The sequence below is a fragment of the Berghia stephanieae genome, chromosome 1 (genome assembly GCF_034508935.2).
Source record: "Berghia stephanieae isolate SIO BIC M18660-M18661 chromosome 1, UCSD_Bste_1.3, whole genome shotgun sequence".
In the NCBI taxonomy this organism is placed as follows: Eukaryota; Metazoa; Mollusca; class Gastropoda; order Nudibranchia; family Aeolidiidae; genus Berghia; species Berghia stephanieae.
The window spans coordinates 59976737-59991736 of record NC_088360.1 but is presented as its reverse complement, the minus strand read 5'-3'; the positions used below and the strand labels follow the sequence as shown (position 1 = coordinate 59991736).

The 15000-nt window shown below is 38.8% G+C and overlaps 1 long non-coding RNA gene across 4 annotated transcripts in view; it reads left to right on the top strand.

Annotated features, from left to right (window-relative positions):
- The window catches only part of LOC144978575 (uncharacterized), a 16029-nt gene extending 1424 nt beyond the window's left edge, over positions 1–14605 (top strand). The window contains exons 2-5 of one of the 4 annotated variants that reach the window (XR_013646541.1): positions 234–307; positions 2023–2096; positions 4450–4503; positions 12007–12087. This is a non-coding gene — a long non-coding RNA (uncharacterized LOC144978575). Of the gene's footprint in view, positions 1–203; positions 308–577; positions 661–2022; positions 2097–4449; positions 4504–12006 lie in introns of those variants that run through there. The other 3 variants (XR_013646540.1, XR_013646539.1, XR_013646542.1) reach the window with 3 other exon arrangements.
- The last annotated feature ends 395 nt before the right edge of the window (positions 14606–15000 follow it).

Here is a 15000-nt window from a genome sequence, read left to right as displayed (position 1 = left end):
CATTAATCAACATGAGGTATTTATGAAAGTGAACAGATTCATGGAGATAATTCATATTCGAGAGATTAACTGTTGAGGTAAAAAAAAAACAAAAAAAAAACCCATCTAAGTTATTGTTAATTATATTAGGTGGTGAGACTGCATTTCTTTCAAAACATAATTTCTTCAATAATCTATTTATATACAAATTCAAAATATTAACAAGAATTACGTTTTTCAAAAATTCACTACAGGACGGAATCAAGAGACCGGATTGGATCGTGTATTCTTCAAAGGATTGGATTCGTAACGGAGACTTCATCACGAGGTAGGAATTACATTTCTCTCTCTCTCTCTCTCTCTCTCTCTCTCTCTCTCTCTCTCTCTCTCTCTCTCTCTCTCTCTCTCTCTCTCTCTCTCTCTCTCTTGGCTCAGTTCACCGGGGAAAGAGTTGTAGGGTAAGGACATGATATTTTGATATTTTAATAATTATTGCTTAACAATTAATTTGACAATGATTGGATAAATGATAAAGATTTATATAGTACGAGTACGACAACTTTTTAACAGCTGTAGACTGTAAACTCCTACTGAAGAAAAAGAATTAGACGATTAAAGAAACCACAAGGCACCAAGTGATCAAAGATATGAAACTATTCAAAACTTATGGCACATATCAATGTAATATTATAATTTGCTGGCTGATGATCATATAGTAGCTTTGTCTATACTATTTTTGAGGACTAATATTATTCGTTTGCGTTGTGTTGTAGTTGTTAAATACTGTCGAGATACCTAGGCCTAGTGTGCTCTAGACCTAGATATAGAATTCTAAGTCTAATTTATTACACTACAGATAATAGACGTCTTCGCTTACAGTTAAAGCTGTATTCGTTGTAGTAAATTCATTCCGAATCCAAATAGAATAAAATGGATGGATTTCAATTTCAGGGTCCGTAATATCGAACCAAATTGGTCACCCCAAATTATCTGTACACGCCCATACACAATTCCATTATCCATACGCTTCACTAACTGCAGTGTGTCACATAACTATACTATAACGCCGTCACATAAAGCCTTTTCGTGTGTTTACATAGCGCTCTTTTTCACGGTGTATTGAATTTTTTTTTTATATAATAAAAAATCTTGCACTAGACTAGACATAAAAATCGACATTCATACCAATCTGAACTGAATTGATCTGAATGAGTATAATCCACATTAATTAGACTGTTAACGGTTTTTTCAAAAGTAAATTGAATTTGAAAGCATTGAATTCAATAGCTTTTAACAGCCTCATAAGCCAAATATTTTAAACTTTGTCAGCTGTGTAGTGTAATATGAGTCAATATTGGAGGTCAAAATAATTAACTGAGTTATGCCCCTTTGTATTTTAAGAACTGAGATTCTTTGCAGGTGATTTTTACAATGAAGCACCTCAAAATACAAGGAAAGCTTTCATGTGCTTATAGAAATAGTGAAATAACGATAAGTATTCAATTGTAAGCTTCAATTTATTAGACAAAGACAGATACTGTCTTACAATTCAATACTTACCGTTATTTTTTTCTTCGAGCTTCAACCAGCACCATTTTAATTATAGAAACAGTGTATCTGCACAATATATCAAACTTTGAAAAAAATCCCAGCCGACAATTTGATGTATACGGAATTGTAGAATGAACAAATCTAATTTATGACTGTTTTGTTAGACTCCGATCTCACCATTTTCTGATCCATTGTTTGGAATCCACAAAGAGTTTTACAAACTGAAATCATAGATTCCAGTATTCCACCTTAGATTGCCTTCAGCATTAACCAACATTTGGTATTTACAGAAGTGACAATTTTTCTCCTGATAATTCATTTTCAAGAGTTTGATTTTATTTTTTTAATTGGTGAGGTCAAAAAATTATTAGTTACTATTATCATTAAGTGCAAGGCTGCATATCTTTCAAAACATAATTTCTTTGCTCATTATCTGTTTACAAATTCAAAACATAATCAAGAAATACATCTTTTATTTTTAATTCACTAAAGGACGGCATGAAGATACAGGATTACATCGTGTATTCATCAAAAGATTGTATTCATAATGGAGATCCAATCTTGAGGTAGGTATTCCATTTAGTTCTCTCTCTATCTCTCTCTCTCTCTCTCTCTCTCTCTCTCTCTCTCTCTCCTCTCTCTCTCTCTCTCTCTCTCCTCTCTTTCTCTCTCTCTCCTCTCTCTCTCCTCAAACCTTCTGTATCTCTCCGTCTCTCTCTATCTCTTTTTCTGTCTGTCTCTCTATTGGCTTAGTTAACTGGTGAAGTAAAATACTAGCGAAAGAGTGAAAATGGAAAGGCTTCATATGGGAACAAATCAGACAATGGACGTTTCGGGTACAAACCCTTCGTCAGCACAACAATACACAAAAAAACGTGGAAAACAACTAAAAAAGAATGAAAAATAACTTTTAGCGTCCCAACCCCCCCCCCCCCTCCCTACCCCCCCCCCTTCCTGCCCCCCCCCCCCTCCCCTTTTTTTTTAAATTTAATTTTTTTTTTTTCTGTTGACGTTGTTGCTTTGTTTGTTTGTTTGTTTTTTTTTTGTTTTTTTTTGTTGTTTTTTTTTCTCTTCTCTCCCCTCTTTTCTATCTATCTATCTATCTATCTATCTATCTATCTATCTATCTATCTATCTATCTATCTATCTATCTATCTATCTATCTATCTATCTATCTATCTGTCTATCCATCTATCTATCTATCTATCTATTTATCTGTATTTTCCACTTTACTATCGCATCGCCATCTGATCGTTCGTATTTCCTTCGCGAAGATTCGACCTTCGCTCATCCAACAAACCCCCCACCTCCGCCGTGACTCTTTCACCTCGCCCTCTCCAACGCCCCCTACTGTTTCACAACAGCTTTCTACTACTACTATTACTATTATACTACTACTACTACTACTACTACTACTACTACTACTACTACTACTACTACTACACTACTACTACTTACTACTACTACTAATACTACTACTACTACTACTACTACTACTACTACTACTACTACTACTACTACTACTACTACTACTACTACTACTACTACCACTTAATGTCTTTATCTTTCATTATTTTCTGGAAAGTTCTGTTCTCTGACGCTGACCTTTTCTTATCAATTAGATCACCCCCCTGGGGCACCCTATCCTCTACCCACGCCATGCTAACATTTCATTCATACTGCAACCACCATTGAGTACAGACGATACAAGTTATTTTTCATTATATTTTATTTGTTTTCCACGTTTATTTGTGTATTGTGCTGACGAAGGGTTTGTACCCGAAACGTCCTTTGTCTGTTTTGTTCCCATACGAAGCCTTTCCATTTTCACTCTTTCGTTAGTATTTTACGACACCGGCTTCAGGCAGCCCTTACCGTTTTCTACTTAACTGGTGAAGGCGTTGTATAGAAAGGACGTTTTGATAATTCGATAATAATCTTGCTAAACATCAACTCATTAAATAGATAAGGAATGGATAAATGAAAAAGATTTAAATATGAGGACACAAACAGCTGTAAACATAAATATTGTTGATCAATAATTAGTGAAAAAAACAAAAGTCCCGTGATATGAAACTCATTGACTACATTGTTTGGAAAGCACTGACAAGAGTCCGTTCAAAGAAAACGCATAGACTAAAATATATTTCAATTGCTCAAGGTAGTGAATATCAGTCAAAACTCACAGGTTACAGCAATTATCCCTTTATTCATCCTATAGGGGAAATTTGTCTTTAGAGTCTATTCCAAGGGAATACTGGAATAACCCAGACGTCAGCCGCAGTGCTGCACTTCAAACTGAGCTTGGGCGAGGTGACTTGCTCAAGGCCACACAGCGCAGCCGGTATTCGAACTCGGGACCTTTGGGGTACAAAACAAAAACTGTACCACTGAGCCACACTTCCCCACCCAACTGAAACTGAAACAGTGATAAAGATCAATGTATCCTGCCAAAAACATGGTTTTAAAGAGTTCACAAGTGATAAAATTAATAAAACTGGCCCACCATTTAAAGAAACTGTGTCTCTATCCTTACTGTAAAATATTTTCTCGTCATTTAGCTAACAACTACAAAGTAAAATTGCTTATAGTTATAGTAGTAGAATTCTTTTTTTACTAATGTTACATATTGAAATAATCAGGAGTTTGGTTTGATGAGTATATACTCTCATAAGTGTCATAAGATCTGTCTGTGCTGCACGATTAATAGCCTTGTGCTATGTCTTCATTTAGAAGTTAGCTTTTGAGGCTCAACAGGGGAACAGAACTTGTCACATTGTTTTAGTAGTTAACCAATTGAGCTATCGGGATGAATGTAAAGATGATCTGAACGTTAGTTGTGAGACTGCATTTCTTTCAAAACATAACTTCTTCGATCACAACATAAACAAGAATAACGTTTTTTATTATTTTCTCAAGGATGGACAGGATTGGATTGTGTATTCTTCATAGGACTGGAGCCTTCTCTCTGAGGTAGGAATGTCTGTTGGTCTTCTTTCTCTCTCTCCCTCTCTCTACCTCCCTCACCCTCTCCCCCCCCTCTCCTCTCTTCTCTCTCTCTCTCTTCTCTCTCTTCTCTCTCTCTCTCTCTCTTCTCTCTCTCTCTCTCTTTCTCTCTCTCTCTCTTCTCTCCTCTCTCTCTCTCTCTCTCTCTCTCTCTCTCTCTCTCTCTCTCTCTCTCTCTCTCTCTCCCTCTCTCTCTCTATCTGTGTGTTCCTCTTAGTGGGGACCTGTGCTTGTGTCAGGATGAGACATTTAGGTGATCTCAAACTAAGTACATTGATAGTGGCTCTACATCTACATCTGTTCCCTATTTGATCTCCTCTGTCTCCCTTTTTCTTGGGTACTTTGATTGTAATTCTAGAAATTTTTACTTTCCCACTTTCTTCCTTTTTACTGGCGCTGATATCTAAATGTGTGGCAAGCGCCGTAAATCCCTTAAAAACGAACATACTACCACTACTACAAGCACCACCACCATTACTACTGCTACTACTGCTACTGCTACTACTACTACTACTACTACTACTACTACTACTACTACTACTACTACTACTACTACTACTATACTACTATATACTACTATTACTACTACTACTACTACTACTACTACTACTACTACTACTTCTGCTGCTGCTGCTACCACTACTCTACTACTACTACTACTACTACTACTACTACTACTACTACTACTACTACTACTACTACTACTACTATACTACTAATCTCTAATACTACTTCTACTAATCTCTAATACTACTTCTACTACTACTAATCAGTGATGCCAAAACTCCGGTCTCACCGGAAAAAACTCTGGTCGAGAGCCAAAAATTTCGGTAGCGGGCAACTTCCGTCAAATTCCCGTGAGGTCAATTTGTTCCAAGGATACCCCCCCCCCCCCTTCCAAACACTTCATCATCATCACTGCCACTAATATTACAACCATCGTCACTACTACCACAACCTCCCCCACCACATCATCATTACCACTGCAACTACAACCACCACCACCACATCATCATCACCGCTACCACTACTACTACAACCACCACCACCACATCATCATCACTTTCACTGCTACTACAACTACAAACACCACCACTACAACATCATCATCATTACTACCACTACTACTACAACTACCAGCCCCACCACAACCACCACATCATCATTACAACTTCTACTACTGCAACCACCACCACCACCACATCATCACTACCACTACTACAACAACCACCACCACCACCACATCATATTTACCACTACTACTACTACAACCACCTCCACTATATTATCATCACTACCACGACTACTACTATAACCACCACATCATCATTATCACTACTACTACAACCACTACCACCACCACATCATCACTACCACTACTACTACAACCACCACATCATCATTACCACTACTACTACAACCACCACCGCCGCCACAACATCATCACTATCACTACTACTTCAACCACCCCCACCACATCATCATCACTGCAACTACCACTACTACTACAACCACCACCACATCATCATTACCACTACTACTACAACCACCACCACCACATCATCACTACCACTACTACTACAACCACCACCACCACATCATCATTATCACTACTACTACAACCACCACCACCGCATCATCACTACCACGACTACTACAACCACCACTACACCACCATCACTACCATTTGTACTACAACCACCACCACCACATCATATCACTACCACCACTACTACAAGCACCACCATATCATCATCACTATCATTTGTACTACAACCACCACCACCACATCATCATCACTACCACTACTACTACAACCACCACCACCACCACATCATCATCACTACCATTGCTACTACGACTACCACCACCACATTATCGTCACCACAACTACTACTACTGCTACAACAACCACCACTGCAACATCATCCTTACTACCACTACTTCTACAACCACCATCACCACATCATCACTACCACTACTACTACAACCACCACATCATCATTACCACTTCTACTACTACAACCACCACCACCACATCATCACTACCACTACTACTGCAACAACTACCATCACCATATCATCACTACCACTACTACTGCAACAACTACCATCACCATATCATCATTACCACTACTACGACTACAACCACAACCACTACATTATCATCACTCCCACGACTACTACTACAACCACCACTATCACATCATCATCACTACCATTTGTACTACAACAACATCACGACCACAACACTACAACCACTATGCCACCACCACATCATCATCACTACAACTACTACTTCAACCACCACCACCACATCATCATCACTACCACTACTACTCCAACCACCACCATATCATCATCACTACCACTATTACTACAACCACGAACACCACCTCATCCTCACTACCACCAGTATACTACAGGAAACTTTGGGATTGTATTTGGCAATGTGTTTATGTATCATTCCAATTCCTTTCTCTTGTGTGCGGAAATTCCTCTTTCGGCATTGGTATTCCTATGAGTGGTGTCTGAAACTCCTGGGAGCCAAATTTAAAGTTGGCGTCTCTGACTACTACTATTATTATTACTACTACTACTACTACTACTACTACTACTACTACTACTACTACTACTACTACTACTACTACTACGACTACTACTACTACTACTACTACTACTACTACTACTACTACTACATACTACTATACAACTAATACTTCTACTTCTTCTACTAATTCTAACATCTAATACTACTACCACTATCACCACCACATCATCATCATCATCATCACCATCATCAACATCATCATCACTACTACTACTACTACTACTACTACAATCATCACCACCACTCATCACTGCTACTGCAAACGCCACCACGATATCATCATCATCAATACCACTGCTTCTACAGCTGTCATCACCACATCAACACTACTGCCACTACCACTACAACCACCATGTCATCATCACCACAATTACTACTAAAACCACCATTATACATCATTACCACCACTGCAACAACCACCACCACCACATTATCGTTAATAAAACTTTGCTTACAACCACCACCACCACCACATCATCATCACTACCATCGTTACTACAATTAGCTCCTCCAGATCATTATCCTACAACTTTTACTACAACCACAACCACCACATCATCATTACTAATACCACCAGTACAACCACCTACATATCATCACCACACCACGACCACTGCACATCACCACAACTACAACCACTACTACCAACACATTATCATCACTACCACTACTACCACAACCACAACCACCACATCATCATCACTGAAACCACAACTATCACATCATCAATACCAGTACGACTACAACCGTCACTGCCACATCAACCTTTCTACCACTACTACTACAACCACCACCGCCACTCATCCTGCTCTCTACAACCACCACCACCACCACATCATCATCACTACTGCTACAGCCACCACCATCAACACCACTACCACTGCTATTACTACAACCACCGCCTCCACATCATTATCACTACTTCCAATACAACTACAATCACAAGCACATTATCATCATACCACTACTACTACTACTACTACAAATGCAGTCAACTCCACCTCATCATCACTACAACTACTACTACATGCACCAAAACATAATCTTCACTACAAATACAACCACTGCTACCACATCATCATCACTACTACTACTACTACTACTACTACTACTACTACTACTACTACTACTACTACTACTACTACTACTACTACTACTACTACTTCTGCTGCTGCTGCTACCACTACTACTACCTACTATACTACTACTACTACTACTACTACTACTACTACTACTACTACTACTACTAATCTCTAATACTACTTCTACTAATCTCTAATACTACTTCTACTACTACTAATCAGTGATGCCAAAACTCCGGTCTCACCGGAAAAAACTCTGGTCGAGAGCCAAAAATTTCGGTAGCGGGCAACTTCCGTCAAATTCCCGTGAGGTCAATTTGTTCCAAGGATCCCCCCCCCCCCCCCCCCCCTTCCAAACACTTCATCATCATCACTGCCACTAATATTACAACCATCGTCACTACTACTACAACCTCCACCACCACATCATCATTACCACTGCAACTACAACCACCACCACCACATCATCATCACCGCTACCACTACTACTACAACCACCACCACCACATCATCATCACTTTCACTGCTACTACAACTACAAACACCACCACTACAACATCATCATCATTACTACCACTACTACTACAACTACCAGCCCCACCACAACCACCACATCATCATTACAACTTCTACTACTGCAACCACCACCACCACCACATCATCACTACCACTACTACAACAACCACCACCACCACCACATCATATTTACCACTACTACTACTACAACCACCTCCACTATATTATCATCACTACCACGACTACTACTATAACCACCACATCATCATTATCACTACTACTACAACCACTACCACCACCACATCATCACTACCACTACTACTACAACCACCACATCATCATTACCACTACTACTACAACCACCACCGCCGCCACAACATCATCACTATCACTACTACTTCAACCACCCCCACCACATCATCATCACTGCAACTACCACTACTACTACAACCACCACCACATCATCATTACCACTACTACTACAACCACCACCACCACATCATCACTACCACTACTACTACAACCACCACCACCACATCATCATTATCACTACTACTACAACCACCACCACCGCATCATCACTACCACGACTACTACAACCACCACTACACCACCATCACTACCATTTGTACTACAACCACCACCACCACATCATATCACTACCACCACTACTACAAGCACCACCATATCATCATCACTATCATTTGTACTACAACCACCACCACCACATCATCATCACTACCACTACTACTACAACCACCACCACCACCACATCATCATCACTACCATTGCTACTACGACTACCACCACCACATTATCGTCACCACAACTACTACTACTGCTACAACAACCACCACTGCAACATCATCCTTACTACCACTACTTCTACAACCACCATCACCACATCATCACTACCACTACTACTACAACCACCACATCATCATTACCACTTCTACTACTACAACCACCACCACCACATCATCACTACCACTACTACTGCAACAACTACCATCACCATATCATCATTACCACTACTACGACTACAACCACAACCACTACATTATCATCACTCCCACGACTACTACTACAACCACCACTATCACATCATCATCACTACCATTTGTACTACAACCAACATCACGACCACAACACTACAACCACTATGCCACCACCACATCATCATCACTACAACTACTACTTCAACCACCACCACCACATCATCATCACTACCACTACTACTCCAACCACCACCATATCATCATCACTACCACTATTACTACAACCACGAACACCACCTCATCCTCACTACCACCAGTATACTACAGGAAACTTTGGGATTGTATTTGGCAATGTGTTTATGTATCATTCAAATTCCTTTCTCTTGTGTGCGGAAATTCCTCTTTCGGCATTGGTATTCCTATGAGTGGTGTCTGAAACTCCTGGGAGCCAAATTTAAAGTTGGCGTCTCTGACTACTACTATTATTACTACTACTACTACTACTACTACTACTACTACTACTACTACTACTACTACTACTACTACTACTACTACTACTACTACTACTACTACTACTACTACTACTACTACTACTACTACTACAACTAATACTTCTACTTCTTCTACTAATTCTAACATCTAATACTACTACCACTATCACCACCACATCATCATCATCATCATCACCATCATCAACATCATCATCACTACTACTACTACTACTACTACTACAATCATCACCACCACTCATCACTGCTACTGCAAACGCCACCACGATATCATCATCATCAATACCACTGCTTCTACAGCTGTCATCACCACATCAACACTACTGCCACTACCACTACAACCACCATGTCATCATCACCACAATTACTACTAAAACCACCATTATACATCATTACCACCACTGCAACAACCACCACCACCACATTATCGTTAATAAAACTTTGCTTACAACCACCACCACCACCACATCATCATCACTACCATCGTTACTACAATTAGCTCCTCCAGATCATTATCCTACAACTTTTACTACAACCACAACCACCACATCATCATTACTAATACCACCAGTACAACCACCTACATATCATCACCACACCACGACCACTGCACATCACCACAACTACAACCACTACTACCAACACATTATCATCACTACCACTACTACCACAACCACAACCACCACATCATCATCACTGAAACCACAACTATCACATCATCAATACCAGTACGACTACAACCGTCACTGCCACATCAACCTTTCTACCACTACTACTACAACCACCACCGCCACTCATCCTGCTCTCTACAACCACCACCACCACCACATCATCATCACTACTGCTACAGCCACCACCATCAACACCACTACCACTGCTATTACTACAACCACCGCCTCCACATCATTATCACTACTTCCAATACAACTACAATCACAAGCACATTATCATCATACCACTACTACTACTACTACTACAAATGCAGTCAACTCCACCTCATCATCACTACAACTACTACTACATGCACCAAAACATAATCTTCACTACAAATACAACCACTGCTACCACATCATCATCACTACTACTACTACTACTACTACTACTACTACTACTACTACTACTACTACTACTACTACTACTACTACTACTACTACTACTACTACTACTACGGCTACTTCTACGACTACTACTACGGCTACTACTACGACTACTACTACTACTACTACTAAGACAGGAGGTAAATATTTTCATCGAGGCAGTAATTGCAAATAATAGCGTGCAATATGTGTTTTGATCATATTTTTTGTGCACCATGAATGATATCAATCAATGTCATATTGTAGGTGTTAAATAGGCCTCTCACAAAATAGTATGTATATAATACTAAGACTAGGCCTCTCACAAAAGATTATGTTTATTATACTAAGAACAGGCCTTTTATAAAATACTATGTATATACTGAGACTAGGCCTCTCACAAAATATGTATATACTAAGACTAGGCCTCTCACAAAATATGTATATACTAAGACGAGGCCTTTCACCAAATAGTATGTATAACCTAAGACAAGTTCTCTCGCAAAATAGTTTGTATATACTAAGACTACAAACGACTTAGTTGAAGCAAACCTTGAAAATCTTGAAAGATAGAAAGCCCCAGGATTAGACAAGAATCAACAAAAGTTGAACTAGATGTGAAGTCAAAGAACTGATTTTTTTCCCCTGCATTTTATGATCTGTTACTTTTTGTTACAGATATTTGACGTCATCAAGCTCCAGGAATCGAGATTGGCCATATGTGGGCGGTAGGGGCGGTGGCCAGCAGGGATGGTGAGGTCATGGAGAATGATTGTGGTATTCAGCGGAGTAATGGGATGGGTTATATTGGAGGGCCCCGGGGATTGTAATGGCAGTGATCAAGATGTTGGAGGAGTTGTTGGTGGCGAGGTGATGATGGGGATGTAGATGATGGAGCAACAATAGTGACATTGTTGGTGAAGGTGGCATTGTTGGGTGACGGGATGATGGAAATCATGATGGGAGGGTTGTGGTGGTGAAGGGATGATGATGGGAAGTGATGATGATGGCAATGGTTGTGAAGGGAGGTAATGGTGGAGGAAGTGATGATGGTGGTATTGGTGGGGTTGTAGTGATTGTGATGTAGAGATTGTGTTCGTCGAGGAAGGTGGTGGTGGGTGGAAGTTGTGGGGAGGATGAGGATGCTGGAGGTAGATTCAGTGATAAAGTGAAGGTGGTGGTGTGGTTCTGGACTTGGGTTCAAGTTGATTCCAACTGGTTAGGGTCGGGTGAGTTACATTCGTGTTCTTTGTTGACAAGATGATTGTGGTTGGCATTCGCATGGATTTGAAATACAGATAAGTGTGCTTCTACCGGTGGGGGTGTATTTGTTTGTGTTTCATGTCCATACCCAAGTGCAGTAGGCGGACTGGAGGCCTACAGGAAGCCCGAATGTGTTTGGGCAGAATGTTGATTTACAATTGTCTTGAAGACGGGGATAGGGATGTGATTTGTTTGACTCTTTCTGGATGGGTCACCTTGACCCTGGGTTTGGAACTGTGCCATTTACTGGATCTTTATTGTTGAACCTGCTTCTATCATTTTCGCCAAGCCATGGCTTTCACTTATTACCACTAACCTCACATCATGGTCTCTTCTATCACAACCCCTATGACTCTACCATTACTTCCCATCATCCCTTCCAAAGCTATCACCTCCCAACACAACCATTGCCATCAGAATCGCCTCCCATCATCATCATCTTCACCACCATAGCCCTGCCGGAGTGATTTCCATCATCACGTCACCTGCCTTGCCATTTTCACCATCATTGTCACTGCTGCTGCTTCCATCATCTACATCCCTGCCATCACTTTTATATCAACAATACTTTCTTCATCTTGAGCTCTGCTGGTGCAATCTCTGCCGATCTGACCCTGAAAATTACTCTTAGAATGCCATGATCATTTAAAGTGGCTTTATCGTCCCTGCCACCTTGCAAGGCAAGCAAGACAAGCAAGGCAAGCAAGTCAAGCAAGTCAAGCCATCACTGGTGACTCTTATCACCATTGCCACTTTCACCATCAATGGTGACTCTTATCACCATTGCCTCTTTCACCATCAATGGTGACTCTTATCACCATTGCCTCTTTCACCATCAATGGTGACTCTCATCACCATTGCCTCTTTCACCATCAATGGTGAATCTTATCACCATTGCCTCTTTCACCATCAATGGTGACTCTTATCACCATTGACTCTGTCACCATCAATGGTGACTCTTATCACAATTGCCTCTTTCACCATCAATGGTGACTCTTATCACCATTGCCTCTTTCACCATCAATGGTGACTCTTATCACCATTGCTCCTTTCATCGCGTCCTTTCCAATTTTTTTCAAGCCTATATTATACACTCAAGCACTTAAAGAATTCATTCACCGTTAATAAGATTTAAATGCCCAATCTTTAACAGATATGGTAAACTTTCAGTTGTTTTTGTCGTATTTTTTCAAGTTGCAGTGTTGTGTCATTTTTCTTTAATCTTAATTTTTTGTTCACAATATTTCATCAACTCTCAACATGACATATGGGTATATCTATTACAATTACCTTGTAGTTGGATAGAAAGATAATTTTCTTAAGAAAAGTCATCTCATCAAAATTAAAAGAAATTTTTTTCCTGTCTCAGAATTTTCAATGGCCATTTTAATGTTAATGACTCGCGTACTGTATAAAATAGCTTTCATTTTGTATAAAGTTTTGATAAATGTACTTTCATTACATCCAATATTCAGTTTACCTTATTTTAATCTCTTATTCATGTATCATTCATTGCCTATAAGTTTTATTGTCTAATATTTTAAAGTCATATCAATGTCTGGTTTTATTGGAATGTAATTTCAAACTCATTTAATACTTTAACATTATTTATGCAAATATAACAGTAGCTTTTTAAAAACAGAACAATTCATTTATTTGATATTGATTAGCTTGAGTATATTTTTTCTGTACACATAAATGCTTACTACTTAAAGAAGTGATTTGTTTCTAGAAACCTCTCTGTTTAAACATTACACAGATCGCTTGACATATCATTCTATAGATATATTCTAATACCCTTTTAATTTTGCGATGCCTATACTCTCTTGATTTATTAGCAATTATACAAAAGTAATAATAGTTTTTCTTAAAAGAAAGGTAAGAGTGATGCACTAATTACTAAGTTGTTATAAAACATGGTTTTAATTTCTTTCATATTCATCGTTATTCAAGTAATAAATTTCTTAGTCAGCCGTAGTAATTTGATAATTTGATATTTTAGTATTTAGTTAGAATGCACATGTTGACTAAATATTTAGTTTTGTTTAAAAAACAAACGGTTCAAGAACGTTTTGTTATCATTATATACATAAATTGAAATTCGGGTTTTCGTATTATTATTTTATTGGCATTACCTACATTTAAATAAAAATTCACTCTTTTGAAAATGTTTATTCTATTCTTTTATAAATTTAATGTTATAACTATTATTGTCATTTGTATAAAAATTGATTGTTACCCAACTTAAAATAAAATATTTTGCAAAAGTTTTTATAGATAAACCTTTTTAAATTTTTTTATGACAACACTTTTTACATGTGTTTATTAATTTTATAGAAAATTTTAAAATTTAAACATTTAATCAAATAAAATTTTAAAAATTTAATTCACTCTTTAGATAGCATCATA